The sequence below is a fragment of the Dryobates pubescens genome, chromosome 33 (assembly GCF_014839835.1).
Source record: "Dryobates pubescens isolate bDryPub1 chromosome 33, bDryPub1.pri, whole genome shotgun sequence".
NCBI lineage: Eukaryota > Metazoa > Chordata > Aves > Piciformes > Picidae > Dryobates > Dryobates pubescens.
The window spans coordinates 7,736,834-7,743,369 of NC_071644.1; positions in this window are offsets into that span (position 1 = coordinate 7,736,834).

Genomic DNA, 6,536 nt, shown 5'->3' on the forward strand with positions numbered 1-6,536 from the left:
CCGGGGGCCGGGAGAGCGGCCAGGAAACCGGCGGCGGCATCCGGGCTGCAGCGGCGGCGAGTCCGCCCTCCGCGGCGGGAGGGGCGGCGGCAGCGGGCAGGGCAGAGCAGGGCCGAGCACCGGCAGCGCCCTGGAGCCCACCCCGGCTGTCCCGGAGAGCGGGAGGGTCCCACCGAGAGTATCTGCCGCCTGCCCCCGGGCAGCCCGCATCGCTCCGGGGCCGCGGGGGTCTGAGCCCGCAGGGCGCTGGGGCCAAGCAGGGAGAAGGCATCACTCTGTGTGTGTGACGCCCCCCCAAGCCCCCTACCCCCAAGCAGATCTGAGCCACCAGCCTCCCACAGAGTTTGTTTTCCCGTTCCTAAACCAGCGGAGAAAGCCGCAGGCACCTGCTGGGAGCGGGGAACAGACTGAGGGATAACTGCATCCATGGAGTCTTGGAATCATGGAATGGTTTGGGTGGGAAGGGACCTTTAAAGCTCGTCTAGTCCACCCCTCTACACTAAGCAGGGACATTTCACCTGGAGCAGGTTGCTCAGAGCTCCAACCAACATGACCTACTTGAATGGTTCCAGGGATGGGCCATCTAGCACCTCTCTGGGTAATCTCGCCCCACCCTCAGCATAAAATCTTTCTCTTTAGCCCAAACCTCCTTCTTTTTAGTTTCAAACCATCATCTCCTGTCCTGTCAGGACAGGCCCTGGTAAAAAGTCTGTCCCCATCTTTCTTATTCAGCCCTTTAAGTACTGAAAAGCCACAAGAACCTTTTCCTTCTCCAGAGAAGAATGGTAGCTAACAAGGAGGACATCTTCAAAGGATTCCCTTCAAACCTTAAGGCTTTTAAGAGCAGTGGTTTCTTCTTGGGAAGATGTGAGCTGATGAAGGCATGGGGGCAGTGCAAAGAGAGGGGTGTGCAATGAGTTAGGCTCTTTCAAGGTATTTTAGGCAGCTCAGCCTCTCCTGGGCAGCTGCCCTTAACGTGGGCTGTTGTCCTCTGGCAGAACCCAGCTTGTTTCATCCAGATATGTGAGGCACAGCTGTGATGTTAGCAGACAACAGACAGGAACAGGAGGGAACAGCCCTTCTTCTCCAGGCCTGGAAGCATTCCAGGCCTGCTTCTTTGGGGCTTTGAGCAACCTGCTCTAGTTGAAGATGTCTTTGCTCACTGCAGGGTGGTTGGACTAGGTGACCTTTAAAGGTCCCTTCCAACCCGAGCCAGTCTATGGTTCTGTACTTCAGGGGATAGATGAAGCTCTCTGGAAGCTTGCACACATTCTGAGCTTAGATCTACTACTTCAGACCCCCGGGTTTATAATGAATCTTGTCTGCACCAGCAGCCTGACTGTCACATTGGCTCATCTCTTATCTGAGCTCACAAGGAGACTTCCTCCGGAATTCTGCCAAGTTCCATATTTCAGGCATCCGGGGAACAAGCAACAATCACACCAATTAATTCTTCAGCAGCAACTCCCCTCCAAGAACCCTGCACAGCTTTAGAGATGTTCATCAAATGAGCTTCACTGTACTGCTGAGAAGTAGCTGGATGCCATTCCTGTCTCCCTCATCTGCAGAAGGGAAAACTGAGGCAGAGCATTCCTGTAAGGCTGTGATTTAGCCAAGGTAACCAAGGGCTTTTTTCCAAGCATTTTAAGTGGATTTGGTATGTTTGAGCTGTCTGCCAGAGCAAGGGTGAGACTCAGCCTACAGAACTAACAGTCCTGGCTCTGAGTGCAGCTTCCAGAAAACATTATCTGCTTTCCTTAATGAATTAACTGATTCTTCCAGACTTACTGCTTGGCTCTTCTCTGGAAACCAGAATAGCACTGATGCGATGCTCCACACAGTCTCTGTCTGCCCTGGGTCATTTGCATGGAGGAGCAGGGCTGATCTTGTCACCGAGTCACACATCTTCAGTTCAAGAGACACAGCCAGCCAGCCTCAGTGTCCAGCTGATACTTAGCCCAAATGGAGGTTGCTGAATGCTGCAGCATCTCTCCAGGCTGTTTGTCAGGAGCTGGAATGCTTTTTGTCTGCATCTTGAGGACTGAGGGGGCAGCCTGTGGGATGAGGGATTTGAGTCTCAGTTTTGCCTCTGTTCAGCACATTCTTTTTTTTTCCCCCCTCCCCTCCTGCTTTCATTAATTACTTCCTCATGTGTTGGTTCCTGCCTGAGAAACACTGGGAGTTTCTGAAGTTTTGACAGAGAGGACTCTGGAAAAGGTTAAAATCCTGCATTAGTGGCTGGCTGGCTGAGAAAGGTTTGACCAACAAAGTTTCTATGCTGTAATCAGTTCAGCTGTAGATTTAGCTCCTTATTTCTGCACAGATCTGGGGCCAGCTGAACAACACAGCCCCAGCAAAGAGCCAAAGTGTTTCTTGCTCATGCTTTGCCAGTATTTATGTTATGTGGCCTGCTAGTGAAATCCCAATAAACTGAGAGCTGATCCCACTTCCCCTGCAGTCAGTGATAAAATCCTTCACTGGGGTCTTGTTTTTCCACATAAAAAAAAATAAGGGCCCACATCCCTTTCCCATAAAGATGTGGAAATAACAGCAGGGAGCTTGGAATTCCTTACTCTAGGGGACCTTCCCCCATAACTGAAGTCTCTAAGACCCATGGCACAAAGCTCTGCCTGCAGAGAGCTCCTTCTCCTTGTGCCTACTTTGCATCTGCTGTTTGTCCTGACGAGATCTTTGTGCTCACCTGGCTGGGACAGATCAGAAGTTCTCTTTGCCAAAGATTTCTGTGCACTAGATGAGAAGAGGACATCCTGATGGCTTTTGCAAAGCTCTCTGAAGGTCTCATGCCATCAGGAAGATTGGGAGGAAGAGAGAAGCACCCTGAGCTGAACAACTTGACCATAGGTGTCAGCCCTCTTCAAATCCAACTCAAAATGCTTTGTGCCTCAGGGATTATCTGATCATCTCCCTTTTTTTTTTTGCCTGCCCTAATCCAATGGGTGATCACATCTGATGAGAGCTTTGAAATAATAATCTGAACAAAACAAGCAGTTCCCATGGGAAAGCTCTGGCTGCATTGCACTTGTAAAGAAAATGGCACTTTTCCTCCTGGATGGCATTGCCACGAGTATTAACCATCTGTGCAAATATTGCAGCCCTGGAAAGCTCCAGCCTTTTAATCAGAGCTTTGGATTTCATAGCAGGCATTTAATCGGCTGTGGGAGTATTTTCAGCCAGGTTATGTAAATGCTGTCAAGAAACCAAGTGTCTGAAAAAGATGCATGTAAGGAATGTGCTAGTAGGAGACAGAGGGGAGGCTTTGTTGTTTCAGGGCTGCAGTTCCACAACAAAAACAAACGGAGCAAATTAGCAACATCCACAGCCCTCTGAAACTGGCTGAGCGGGATGCTGTAGCCCTGCAGCCTCTATGGGTCTTGCAGATGCCTCCCAGAGGGACCCACTCCAGGGATCCAGTGTTTAGGGGTCTTGGGTGAGCAGGAGAAGAGCCTGAGGTGGGAGTTCAGTGTATCAGAGAGGACAGGCACAAAGGTTTAAAGAAGAAAGTTGTCTCCAGTGGGCATCTCTCTGTGCATGTATGTGCCTGGATTCGAGCACTATGGAAGCACCTGCATGTCATGCACCTTCTGGAGGTGTCTGCCCTACCACACAGAGAAATTCCTGATTAATTCCTTGCAGGAGTGAAAGCTCCCTAAATCAAACAGCTCCTGGGGGCAGCTCTCATCTCTGGTCCCTCCAAGGTTAAGGGGTGGGAAAGCTGAGCCATTCCTTCCTTCCCATAACAAGAAGTGACAGCTTCTAATTAAGATCCATTAGAGGCTGCCCCAGGGAAGCAGTGGGGACCATTTTTCAGACTGCATTGTTGACATCACTTTTTGTCTCAGAATGGCATGTTGGCTCAGCTATCTCTCCTAGCTTCCCCAAGCCTACGTGTGTGTGTTGAGTCATCTCACTGCTGTGCCATGCCTGAAAGTCAGCACAGCAGAGCTCAAGAAACCTGGATGCTCTCACAGCTTTGTCAGACCTTAGATCACAGCCCTGTCAGAGCTTAGGGACAAACTGTGGGCAGAGCCATGGAATCATAGACTCACAGAATTGTTTCAGTTGGAAAAAACCTCCAAGATCATCAAGTCCAATTGTAAGCCAAACACCACCATGGCCATTAAACCATGGCCCCAAGAGCCATGTCCACAGGTTTACTGAACACCTCCAGGGATGGTGACTCCAGCACCTCCCTGGGCAGCCTGTGCCAATCCCTGAGCACTCTTGCAGCAAAGAAATTTTTCCTAATTTCCAACTTAAACCTCCCCTGGCACAATTCCAGGCCACTTCCTCTTGTCCTATCACTAATTACTCACTTTGCCCTCCTTTCAGGGAGTGCAATTATAGAGAGAATGTGAACTGAGGGAACATAATGAGCATAAACCCTGACTTTTAGAGGCACAAGGTTCTAGGGTCAATCTCACCATCTAGAAGAGTATTGCATAGAAACTGGGGCTGAAGGAGATCTGCGCTTACATCCACATGTCAGCACAGCCAGCAGCAGAAAGCCACTACTCACCTGTGAAGACTGTTGGTAGCTGAGCCACTTTGGGTTCCTTTTCAGTTGAGAGCAATGAGAATCGGTTTCAAAGAGACAGAGAAGAAACAAGCAGGGGCAAAGAGCATCTTCTCCACAGAAAATGCCTCACAGTGCAGCTGGAGCCCTGTGACTCCATCACCTGTTTGTTTGCAGTGTCTGCAGCACTCACCAAACAGCTCCAGAGGCAGGCAGTGCCCTTTAACGTGCACACACTTTAGTGCCTCACCAAGGTACAGGTTTTCATCAGAGCCAGGGAACATTCCAGCTCCTGTAGGATAATTATATATATCTTTTTTTTTTTACCAGGGAGATGCTTCATTGATTCTGAGGTCCACATCTGTTTGCACAACAGTGTCAAGAGGCTCTCAGCTCCCACTCACACTGACTTGTCTGGGAATCCTTCTAAGGTGGTTGTCTTCAGCAGCCTCCTTCCAGGTACACACCTCCAGCTGGCATGGGATGGATATGTTCATGAGTAAGAATTCAATAGGGAGAACAACACGGGGCTATAAAAATGGAAATCAGCTCCTATTCTATATTAACCTGTCAAAAACTCTCTCCATGGCCAACAATCAAGTTGGCACTAAGCTAATTACACAAAGACCTCTGAATTGTTACCTGATTGTATTTCCAGCTCTACGTGTCTGACCAGCCCAGAAGTCCTGAAGTTCATTTGCCTCCCTGCACGCACAGCAGAGGCCACAGTTGGAGATAAAATCTGCAGAAGTGCCTGTTCCACTCATAGATCCTGTGGCTGCAGACACAAACAGCCAATTTGGCATGCAAGCCCTCAGCTCCCCACAAAACTGCGTGTTCTAGCCAGCACTGCCTGCAAACTCAACCTCCAGGAGCAATTACAGTCGCAGAAACTCTGTTTCTTACATAACACTAAATAACAAGCCTCATGGAAAGTGACTCTCCTGGCCTTGTTTATATGATTTAGACAAGGGGGAAGAAAAAAAAAAGCCCCTTTAGGGTAAACTAAATTCAAGCCCCTCTCCTCCAGATGATGAGAGACTGCTGATGGTTGGTACACTGCCTGTTAGACTTGGTCCTACAGAGCGCTGTCAAACACCCTGAGGAACACAGCACAATCATGCTGATACTTAAGCTTTTTATCTCTGAAACTCTGCCAGTTAGTTCCCTCTCAGTTACTATTGACATGTCCTCCTTGCCTCCAGAGCAGCACAAAGGCACACTGCAGTATCTCCCACTCCTTGCTGCAGTTTGCTCCTGCCAGAATTCCTACCTGGCACATGGATGGATAGGAAGGATACCTGTAAGTGAATGCAATCCACCCAACCTCTTTCCCAGGGTACCACCTGGATGGTCAGGCATGGAAGATGGCCTCTTTTGGTAGGGGAAAGAGGGAAGTGGCAAATGTTCTGCATTAGAATGCCTCGTTCAACAGCCTGGAAAACTCAGGTAGTCCTACAGAACCATAGAGTAATTTTGGTTGGAAAAGCCCTCTAAGATCATCAAGTCCAACCATCGACCTAAAACCACCTTGGCCACTAAACCATATCCCCAAAATGTCAGATCTACGCATTTTTTTGTCACCTCCAGGGATGAGGACTCCACCACCTCCCTGGGCAGCCTGTTCCAATGCCTCATTACCCTTTCAGTACAGAAAGTCCTCCTAATAATCCAACCTAAAGTTCCCCTGGCACAATTTCAGGCCATTTCCTCTTGTTCTGTCACTGGCTATCGGGGAGAGGAGGCGTGAGGTCCTTCTGATGGATCTCCAAGTGTCTTCAGTGGCACTGGGATTTCATAGCCTGGGTTTTCAGCTGCCACTGGAGCCCATGTTGGCGAAGCTCTCTAAACCTGGGCTTGCAAGGGGCTCTCAGCCCATGCTAAGGACTGGAAGGGTGGAGTTGCTTTGTGCATGTTTAGCTTTCAAAAGTATCACAGTTTTAAGAAAGGATTTGGCAGCATTTACAGCAGGAGAAGTATTTCATGAGAAGATTGTGTGTAC